At 31.1% G+C, this 12,066-nt stretch overlaps 1 protein-coding gene across 3 annotated transcripts in view; it reads left to right on the forward strand.

Annotated features, from left to right (window-relative positions):
- Positions 1-2,316: 2,316 nt before the first annotated feature.
- pros (prospero) overlaps positions 2,317-12,066 on the forward strand; it is a 109,141-nt gene continuing 99,391 nt past the window's right edge. For 2 of the 3 annotated variants that reach the window (XM_067049356.1, XM_067049357.1), the window contains exon 1: positions 5,384-5,502. The gene's annotated coding sequence lies outside the window, so the exon portion shown is untranslated. Of the gene's footprint in view, positions 2,377-5,383; positions 5,503-12,066 lie in introns of those variants that run through there. The other variant, XM_014419670.3, reaches the window with a different exon arrangement.

The raw sequence follows: 12,066 nt of genomic DNA on the forward strand, positions 1-12,066 counted from the left end.
ATATATCTCTCAAAAACAAAATGGGATTCCAGAATGCAACCTTCACCTCCATCTATTAGGAATGTATCGGGAAATGATTGATTGAGACGTGTTAAACGGCAGCTTGGTGTTCCTTGTCATTAGATACCGGATTTTCGTGCAGTTTCATCATTTGTTCCCTAGATCCAAATTAAAAAAACAAACCTCAAATTAAATTCGAATTACAAAAATAACGTTGTATTGATACAAGATTTATATTTTATGTTTCGGGTGACTGCATGATTTGGATTTTTTAAGAAATATCTAGACGAAATTACATTTTTAAATTTACAAATCGGCCTAAAATTCGTGAAAAAAAATCAAACAAAGAATTTCAGGAAACTTACTATTAATATTTAATTAAATGGTTCATATTCCGAACTAAATTATCCCTGGGTGTGAAATGGAGGCAAACCAATATCTCTCCGTTTTGGAAATCACAATTTAATGTTCACAGTAATACGATTAAGTTTTGGAGCTTAAATTATTTTTATTTGAAAAAAAAATTAATAATGCTTGGTGCACAAATGATAAAAAAGAAAATGTAATACAAGGAAATAATTCTGTACTTTAGAACTTTTTTAAAAAAAAATTTTTTACTTAGGAGGTACAGGTCCAAATTACCCTCATGAAACGTCTACAGCCAAACTTTGATTTCTTTTATTTACCAAAGAATTATGATCCTTTGGTATCTAAAAACTTAAAAATTCCTTGGACAAACTTACATAGTTTGAGAATCCAGCCAGACTATAAATTTATATTCAAACCCCAATAGAAAAGCTATTCTTTAAGTTTATTCTGATAGTGATAAAATTAATTTCTTAAGCTTAAATCATGATTATTAAAAACAAATTATGACTGGGTATTCATGATAGCAAAATTCAAATTCACGTTTAAAAGCCTGTAGTTATTTTGTCCCTGATTTAAATATGAAAAAATTAAATTCAAATATTAAAACAATAAACAATTCCAAACACCTAAATGTCAACTCCAATGCTTGGAGTTTAATAACAGAATTTCATATTTTATATACCCCACTCTTCGTAGTTCCTTCGTTAATTTTTACATAATCATAAAATTGTGGTAGTTTTAAAAAGTTTAAAAATTGAAGTTCTCAGCCTTCATTGTAGGAACAAAAAATCATTAAATGTAATAAGCTTCTACATAACTCTTTAATCATGGGCAATCGAGGTTTTCAATCAATTTAGTTTATCATTTGGTGTATGATTGCACAAATGTAGTAAGTGCGATAAATGAATGGCAAGTTCATTATGGCTGTGAACCTTATATAAAAGGCAGGGATCGTAATCAAGCCGATAAGCTGCAGGAACAATGGTGAAACTAAAAACAAGCTCCACAAAGAAATACTTCAACTTAGAATCTAAAAGTGATAGAAACTGTAAATTATGTATAGCCCAAGAAAATCCACGCTACATTCAATTCAGGTGCGAGAAATGTAGAAAAGAAAGAGAACAATTACGTAGAAGCTACATTTCTAAAAATAATAGGCAAACAAAAAGTTAATTATATTAGATATATTTTTTTTTTACAAAAACACAGTGTTATTTAGTAAAGTAAAACTCAGAAAATTTTTATAATTCTTTTTTTTTTTGTAGGAAGATAGTAAGAGTGGCGGTCTTTAAAGTTATCAAAATAGTAAAAAAAGACTATTTATTGTTTATAGAAAAACTATTTAATAAATAGTTTTCTTTTACTATTTTAATTCCTTTATTGACCGCCACCCTGACTATCTTCCTATAATCAACATCATACGGTCAAATATCTTCTTTCAATTCTTTTTTGTTATAAAACAATGCGTTTATTTATTTCCTTTTGTTTTGTTTTTTATTATTTTCTATTCTATTTATTAAGTTAAATTTAAAAGTTAATCTTATAAAAATTAAAGTGTTATCTGAATTTTGACCGTAAAGGATTTGGTGCTAAATCTTGAGGGTAATAGACGTAAATAAAAAAATGTTTTAAATAATTAGCCAGTTATTTTTTTTTTTTCAAACAAGGTTAGATATGCTTACCAAGTAGACATCAATAATATAAATTATATAATAAAATTGATTTTTGCAAGATTTGGGTGTTTTATACACAATTTTAAATATCTAGGGTTTTATTGCACAATTTAGCATAATTTGGTTTATTACTGCACGAAAACCCGGTCTCTGCTTATCATCGACTTGTAGGAAGTTAGGACGAAGAGCTGTCCTCTTGGTGAGGAGTGGTGGAGGGGGGCTGGTGGGGGCAGTGGTGGCGGGCCGTCGACGGCTCAGTCGCCTTCAACCGCCCCAACCATCCACCACATCCACCGAGGACATCTTTATCACCCTTATCAACCGCCGACCCCAGGTAACTGATAACAGATCTTATATGTCTTGTCATCACTGATAGCAATCATCTCCGAAGAAGACCCGAACTTGTCAGGATCCAGTTGGGTTGTTGCTACGAAACTTTAGTCGTGTCTGTTCATTTCGGGGCTCAGGAAAGTGTGCTTCTCTAAAATTTTTCAATAGTGTTTTTAGGGATGTGGAGAGTGTTGAATCTAGACAAGATGCTCGTCATCTTTAAAGAGAACCTGTTGTCAAAATTTGGTTCATAATCAATTCTCTATTTCTAGGTATGTTTCGTTTTTCAATATATTCTTTAGAGATTGTAACAAGAACTGTTATAATATATATTTGTACAGGCATGAAACTGTCTTTATTTATACTATATTCGCGTCGCTCCTCGTGTTTGTGTTCCATCTTGTTCGTGTACTAGGAGGCCAAACAGAAGTGTCCTTGTTAGGAGGTAACCTAGTGCAGTTTGTGGCGAGAGAATTTCTTTTCTTTTTTTCAATCAGTGCAATTATGTGTATATATTGTGGAGCTTCAATAAGGATAAACCCAGTGCCTCATTAATTTCCAATTTTATAAAGTTTAAGTAAGTACTCCCAGCCAGGAAAAGTTTAAATTTTTATTTACTGAAAGAAATAATTACTTAAATTTGCACACTTTTCAGTAAAGGTAGAACCATGAAGATCTATTTAACAAATATATTTTTAAGTATAGTATTTTTGTATTTTTATTAATGTTAAATGAATGATTTTTATACATAAAATAACTGGAAAATGAATTTGAAGTTGTATTTGATGTAGGTAATTATGAGCAATAAATTATAAGGAGCATTCTTGCCTAAATGCGAAGAACTAAGGAATTCCAAAAATTTAGTCATAATATTTTATTGATTCTTTAATAAAGCTATTTTATTTCACCATACTCAAAATTATATTTTGAAATTATTTCGGAAAAGATTGCTCTATTTTTTTGTCTTTGATTTAATAATGAGTGATTTGATCTTGGACCGCCAAACAGCTAAAGCTGTACTGTTGCGCTGGCACCCAGTTTCAGCATAAGGTCCTATTTTACAGCAAGCAAACAATAATTTTTTAGTTATTTGTTCCATTCGGTTTGTCGAAAGATACTTGAGTTTGTCGATGTTCTCGGGTGTTGCTTATAATAAGAGGCCTACTACATCATGATGTGTGTAAGAGATCTTAAAACAGTTGAGATTGTTCAGTACTAAAATATTGTTTGGACACATGTTTTGTTCAGACGAGAATCTAAAATTTTACTTCGAATGGGGCTAGTAATTACACAATCGTGATAATGGTTCTTTTCAGTCAGATTTTTCGAAGGAGGTAACCTATCATTTATATTTCATGCACAAATATTCGTTTTCGAAATTAAATTTTTAACAATTCCTTTAAGCTTCTGGAGCCCCCCAAAAGCCTTCCTGACTGCGTTTCTGGTTCTATCCTATGACGTTAGAAAGTTGCATGTATAAAGGTAACATGTGTATCCATTCTATATTCCATAAACGAAGTTAGTGTCTTCCTCAATTCTGTTTTTTTTTTCAAATGATATTTTGCATGTTTACATTATTATTATTTTTTTTTATTTATAATTCTTGGGATAAAAACACTTTTTATTGAAAAATAATACAATGTGCCACATTCAAAGGCAGTAGGTATTAATTAGGGCTGTAAGTACGCATTCTTACCATAAACTCACACACAGAAAAATAAATAATGATACAAAAATATACGATAAACATAAGAAAATTAATATATGTATATCACAAATAAATAAAGATAAATTAAACAACAAAATAAGCAAACAAACAGATAAAGAAAATAATTTAGCAAGTGAATAGGAATTGAAATTTTATATTCAATATTTTTTTTTCTTATATAACATTTTAAAATTTTTATATAATTTCTTAGTTTGTTAGTAGCATACTCACTAATTACGAAATAACTCCCAATTTTAAGTAATATTAATAATATGTGAGAACTGTCAAAACTAGGATTTAGTTTCAATATTTACATTGTCTTGAGAGTAAATTGTGGAGGTTGTCTTGAGAAAATTCAGAATAAGGACTAAAGCGAGGTTCTGGACTAGTTGTGTAGAAGTTTTAACGATCACTTCAGTAATCATCTTAAATAGGAACTTTTTCTAGAGTTTTTTCAAAACATTTTGGGCTGTCTGTGTTCCTTTGCAGAAAAAATCAGTATGGTGTCAGAATGACAGATTCGTCAATCATACGATATAACTTAGCAGTTTTGAAATGTTCGAATTTCAGAATGCAAGTATTAATAAGACTGGATTGGAAATTTAAGTGGGATATTAAGTCTCTGGCGAATCTATTGATATTCTATTTTTTATTTTAATATTATTATATTTTTTTTTAGCTTCGGAATGGTTAATATTCAATCGTGCATCCCTTCCTAAAACTCTGAATGTTATTGTTGTAATGTTTGTAAAGTGAAAACATCGATACTTTTTTAATAATAATGTAATTTTCTTCTTTACAACACAGACCTGAATTGGATCCTTGGAGCGATTGTTTTATCGATATATAAGTGATATCATTACTATCTAACGCACTTAAGTTTTCTTTAAGAATGAGTATCATCCAAAGTTTTGACTCGGTGTTGACACCGATGTTTTAGTCAGAACCAAACTAAACTTCGGGAGAGGAAAAACAAATAGTTATTAAGACATTTATTTCTATTTAAAAATGAACCGTATGACGCCTATAAATGGCTTTAAAGATCCAAACTGGAGATGAAAATGTTTCGAGAGGGTGGAAAGAAGATTTAGAACTGTGCTTCATAGTTGGAAAGTGGGGTTTGAGGGGGGGTGGTAAGGAGACAGGTTGGTTCCGGGGGCTACCGCGACGGCGCTAGCAGCCAGGGCCGGGGCCGGGGACGGTTCTCGCCTCCACCGGCAGATGGCAGGGCGCACAGGGGCGGTTCTTCCTTCGCGCCGAGTTGGTTTTTACTCATGCGCCCTCGGACGAGGTGGCCGCTCCATCAGCTTGCCGCCAGTCGCCAGCCTCCTTCTCCTCAAGCCTCAAGCCTCCTCAATGAGACATCTTACACTCATGTGCTCACTCCTCAACACCACTTAAGGATTACGTCAGCTCCCTCAGGTAGGATCATCGCTTCGTTTACTTTATCCTTCGCCTATCCTAGTCGTTCCAGACTTTTATTTATTTTTGTTTTTTTTATTTTGTTTAATTTTTTTTTTTTTGTTTACGTGACATCTAGCCCGGATGACATTCGGACCTTTGAACGCAGCAGCCTATGGCTCGCCTAGAAAACTGATTTGTGCTTACTAAAAGATGTGTGGTGGGTACTTGTGACCCGAAGTAAGAAGGTGACGTCTGAAGAAATGGCAGGGGGTCGCGATGGAAGGGTCGGTCGGGAGTCGGGTTGTCGGCTCCCGGCAACCCTTCCCGCTGCCGGCCCTTGCTTGGTTGGCACTTTTTTATTTTTATTTTTCTCTTGAAACAATTTGCTTTATTTTTTTCTCCATTTTAATCTAACTATTTTTCGTGTTCAACACTTTTGAAAAATCTTACTTTTTGACTTTGCCTTATCACCCTTATCAATTATATCATTCTTCAAATCACTTACTTTCGATTTTTAATTTTTTTGTAATTATTACTGGAATTGATAAAACCTGTTTAGATTGACTTTCCAGGAATTATTTTTTTTTTGGTCTCAGGAATGTCTGTACTTAACCAACAGCGATAATGTTTGTTGTTCCTGTTTGGTATGAGCACTGAGACAAACTTAGAAACCAGTTTTAGACACCCCATAGCAGAGGTGCTAGAAATACCCTTCCAATCCAATTCGTAAAAATTACATGTATTATATTATTATTTTTGTTCGGTTTAAAAAAGAACGATTTTTGTCACCTTTCCAACACAAGTTGAAAAATGATGATCAGTGGGATTTTATTTCTCATTATAATGTATTTAAATAATTTCGAAAAATCATGTGAAAAAAAATTAAACTTCATTTTCTGGAAAAACATTTTGATGATAATTTCATTATGTCTATATATTCCGTATTTTACAATTGTTATTATTATACATGTTGTTGTTGAAAAACTAAGAATGGAGGCATAACGGATATTTGCGTTAAATTTAGAACAATAAGTTAAGCCACACGCTGGGCGGCTTAATTTAAGTCCTAATTTGTGTTTACCTTAAAATAAAATTGCAACTGGGTTCGATACTTACGGATTTTATATATTATTTTCTAACGTACTTATCAATACATGCAAAGAAATAGTCGTTTTATTTTATTTTATTTTTTTTTTTTTACAGTCCTATTTTTATATTACAAAGTTTTCATACTAATTTAACAGTCTAAAATAAACGACTTTAGTTCCAGGAGACTGTTTTGGAATTTATAAACGAATTATTATTATTTTATTTAATTTTTTTTTTTTTTTTTGTATAAACTCATTTTATTACGAATCAAGTCTGACAAAAATGTATAATTAAACGAAATTGAAAAAACGTTCTTGGAACTTTGTTCGAATTTCTATTCGGAATTTTACCAACTTTTTCAGTAGTATTATTTAGAACAAAATTGAGGGTGAAAAATAGTACAATAGTGGTACAAGTTATTTCTTTAATTTGTGAATTGACTGAGTGATATGCACTGTAACATTCTACCCTATTATTGTAAAATACGGATATATCGAATGTCATTATTCTTCATCGAAACATTTCACCTGATATCTTTTGTTTTCCTATTCTGCTTTCATTTTTCAAATCCAATTTCGAAAATTTATATATAAGTATTTTCCTTCTATTTATTTCTAATGTCAAAAAATATAAAATTTATTTATTTTTAATTTTTTTTTTAGATTTATTATATTTATATATTTTATTTTATATGATTTTTTAAACCCTTTTTCTTTGTTTTTGTTTTATTTTATTTTTGTCAAGACAACAATTATTATTTTTGTGTTTTTATTTTTTTATTCTACACCACACTTCCTTACTCCCATCCTTGCCTGAAATTTTAGTAGTATTTATAATCACTAGTAGAATTAAGAAGTAATATGAGTGCTCTCATAGTTGTGAAAATATCGCTTCAAAGGTCCATGAAGACAGTGATTTGGTTTTTAAACATTTTATTTTTTTTAATTAATAAAGTGCAAATAATTAGTGAATATTAGTTTGTTTTGCAATCTTTTTAAAAGCCAAATTAAGCTTTATCCAGGATTAGGTGCTGACTATTTATTCCATGAGACTTAACGCAATTTTACACAGTATTTCGAACAGTGATAATTATTCAAGATATAGAGAGAGGCGTTTATTATTTTTTATTTGTGCGTTTGTATTTGTGATGTTTTTATTTGTGGAAAAAATATGCTCAATAGATATTTCTCATCGTTTAAAAATCATTTTAAAATGAGTATGTTAGTGTTTTAGTAAAATGAATTTCATCGCACTTAATGTTGCTGTGTCCATCAAATGAAAAATATTTTTAAAAAAATTAAGGCATGCCATCAGCTCAATTGGTTCTAATTCTTATTAAATTTTTTTTGTTTTGTTTTACTAAATTTGCGTGAAAATAGTTCGTCTTCGGAACCACAAGTATTGGTGGAAATGTGATTAATTTTCAATCGTACTGATAGTAGTATAGATTCTGTAAAAGAAATACCTTTATATATCAATGTCGAAAGGGAAGGTTGATAAAATTTTAAATTACCGATTCAAGTGACGAAGGATAGGGTATTCTTAAGGGTAGAATATTTATTAATTATTTAATTCATCAATTTATTTTTGTTTTCAATTTATACTGGCCAGTAGAAAGGAAACTCAGAGATCCTTTCAGGAAGACGGCCCGATTTAGACTGTGACTGAAGCAGTGGTGGGGGTAAGGGCCGGCGACTTTTTCCTTCAGCTCCTTGAGGAGGAGAGTAGTGGGAGAGGGGAGAGGGGGTAGAGGGAGGAGGAGCCGTTCGGTGGTGGGGAGGGGTGGAAAAATTCACAAAGCTAAGGTTAAGCTGCGCGCTGGTCCCGCCCCCAACCCCAAGGAGCTGTCAAGTCTTCTCCCGTCTTACTGACAGTCCATCAGGTAAACCCGATGTCGACTCTATAGTTCCTAACGAATATATATATTTTAATTCAATGCATTTCATCGATTGATTTATAAAACATTTTAAAAAATATATACACATATATAATTTTATTTGTTCATCGAAGAAAGATAGATAAACATCAATCGAAAGTTTATTATAATTATCGAAGCTCATCAGGAATCTCATAAAATCTTGTGAGAAAATATTATCCGTAGATAGGCGTTATAGCGAGAGCTTAATCATTCATCTCTCATCTACGGATCGTTTGATTTGTCGAAGAGTGCGGAGCAGAAACACAAGCTCTACATCAGACAGTCAGCGGGACACTGAGTGTTTTCCCGCCTTAGAGTGTAACTACCCCTGCCTACCGGAGACACCATGAACCATACCTCCTAGTAGTTAGCTTTAGGCGGCACAGATGTCGCTAGGCGCTGTATACTGACAGCCGTCATCACTATGAATCATCTATGAAGGGTTGATTGTGAAAAAAATAAATAAATTTTACCTTTGCCAAGGAAGTGTTCCCCAAAGGATTCGGCTTGTGCCGCTGTCGAAGACGCGGAGGTAAGTCTTGACCTGTTATTATTTTCGATTGGGAATATTTTTATCCTGAGTGTTTTTCTTTTTTTTTTAATAAAGCGTTAATATTTTTACACGAATTAATCATACAGGAATATAATTGAGAATTTCAAATTATCATTTAGTCAATTTTGCTTTCATCATTTTTATAAGTGTACCATGAAATGAATTGTATTGGCATGGTATCGAATTGAGGACAGGCTACGGAAATGTGAACTGGATCCGTAGCCTGTTTAATAATAAGTTCGTTACGATCAAAAATTATTTACTTAAAAAAATTTATATGACAATATTTGATTAATAGTTTTGTAATTGAGTTTTGAAGGTAAATTCTTTACTTCCCGACTTAGAGTGAAATATCTGAGAAAACTTTTCTAAATCTATACAAAGAAAAAACTGCTATAATTATTTTTATTAATCAAAGATAGATTTGAGATTTTACGTATGAGTTTCTCACGATAACCGTTTAATCTACGTGAAATTTCATTTGTACATCGACATTCGTAAGATTTTGTCAATTACTGGACACAGTAGTTCCTTCGTCTAATTGCTTGACCAGCCTCCTCCCGAAGGCGCTATAAGGATGTTCTCAAAGGGGCGCAGTAATTCAACCTAAAGGTCTCCCTGGATTACCAAGTTACTGGGATAACTCTATTGACCAACTAGAACAAGGTTTAACTCTGTTTTTGGATAAGAAGGGTAGCCCCTGTCTTGTGCTATCTAATATTCCAGGTCTCTTCAACTAAGAAGTCGGCTCGTGGTCCAAGCCCGATCGAGAAACTATCGGGATGTTTTAAACAGTAGTAAAGTGACTGGCAGCAGTAATGAGTATTTCGATTCTAATTGAAATACTCATTCCCGAATAATTCAAGCCATCTTTTTTAAAAATTAAATAATGCAATAATTTAAAAAAAGTATGAATCATAAAATAGAAAGAAAGAAGTAAATTATTTAAAAAATGATGTTTTTTTGTGTTTTCAAGTACTTATAATAATTTGGATATTCCAAGATAGGAATGATAGAATATTTCATGAAAATTATATGGTACCATTAAAAATTATTCATTTGAATTCGGGAACGTTTCCCCAAAATCCGTCCATTAAATTTTTTTTTAAGTGATATTTACTCTTCGTACATATCCTGGATTTTTAGAATACCCGTATCAAAAGATCTGTAGTATAAAAAAGTTTTACTAAGTCATGTTTAAAGTGTATTATGTCATTATTTTTTTTATTATTCAAAATTTTGCATGTTTTAATATGGTTAAATGAATGTGTAAAAATTTCAACAAATTCAGACGATTGCTTTCAGACATATTTCTTGTTAGCCAAAAATATAAACTTGCAAAAAATTTTTTTTTCGTATTTGTAGGCTATTTTATTTACTTTTTCTATCTCTTACTACTATTAATTGAAATTATCCTTTAATATAACCAAAACGTAATGCATTGAAAGCTAATTACTCCGATATTTTTCTACTGCAAAATTCTTATTTCTGATTGTCCTGAGCTTGTTATTATATGAATTATTATTAGTATGTGAAATTTAATATTAGTGAATTATGCTAACTCTTTAGCATTTCATTCGTCTGACTTGGTATATTTATAAGATAACACTTGAATATTTGGCCACATCAAACAAGAAAAAAGGAAAAGGCAGGAAAGATATGAGGCAGCTTTAAGGAAGTTTCGATAAGACAATTTAATGATCTCATACATTTGAATCAGCTCACTTCAAGGACTGCCATATCGCTCAGTTTAAATGACGTTCAAATTAACAGTAGGACATGTCAAAGTGCCAAAAAAAGTTTCGTGATAATTTAATAAAAATAGTAAATAAATAATATTATTTTGGAGGATTATAAAAAAAATTAACCGATAACTGGTGTGATGAAATTTATTAATTATTTAATTAAGGTGGGTTTTAACGGACCCTAAACATATGTGTATTTATTCAAATTAAACAAACGCTTAATCTAGCAATAAGGCACATTTTAATTAACTTTTAATATTTTATTTATAATATCATTAATGATTGAAAATTTTATAATTTACATTTTTATTATTTGACCCAAATAATAGGAAATGTTGATACAATAAAATATATAGATTATTTTGTAAATATGCAAGTATCATCTCGCCACAGTTTATACATAACAAAACTGGTTATTTTTCGACCGGCTGTTTACATTTCATTTTTAAATTTAAGAAGTTAAATGTCGGCTATTTGAACAGAGCTTTTTAGAAAAGATGTTAATATCAAATCTAATTAAAGTTTCTATTTTGTTTTGTTTTTAATTTAAGAGTTTATATGGTGTAATATGAAAATAATACATAGCCCGTATAAAAACCAATGAGATTCACTATTGAAACATCAAAAATATTTCAGACATTTCCTCGGATCGAAATCCTAATTAATGTTATTTATAAGACTCAAAATAACGCATAGGCTAAAATTACACAAAATGTGGTGGAGGAGGATTAGTATAACAAGATAATTTGTACAATATGACAACGGTATTGACCAAGTTGGCATGTACAAGCATATAGAAACCAGCTAGGTAATGCATCGCCTGAGTGTTTACCAGTGTAACTCCTGTTAAACTAATGTTTACAATGACTTGCTTATAATAATAGATATTGCCCATACACTACTGGCACTTAAAATAATTGCTTACCTGATACAATACAACTATCCGCACTCAGCGCTCTCTGTAGGCGCCCGAATTATTAACACCGGAACTCCTAGACTAAGAATTATTTTAAGGCCAAGTACAATAATTACCCCTTATTCATAACGGCATGGTTAGTTGTGATAATATAAGTTGATAAAAATTTAATAGGTTCTATTATTATTACCAAAAGTACTAATTTCATACATACATATATATTTATTACAATCTAAAAAGAAAATAAACTATTTAGGAACGACGATCCCATAAAAATACACTATCGAGTTCTTCGGTTTTAATAAATGCAGCAATACAAAATGACAACTAATTTTTAAAAATATCGAATTTATTTTAAAAT

Source organism: Halyomorpha halys, unplaced genomic scaffold (assembly GCF_000696795.3).
Source record: "Halyomorpha halys isolate HHAL.00 unplaced genomic scaffold, Hhal_1.1 Scaffold247.1, whole genome shotgun sequence".
NCBI lineage: Eukaryota > Metazoa > Arthropoda > Insecta > Hemiptera > Pentatomidae > Halyomorpha > Halyomorpha halys.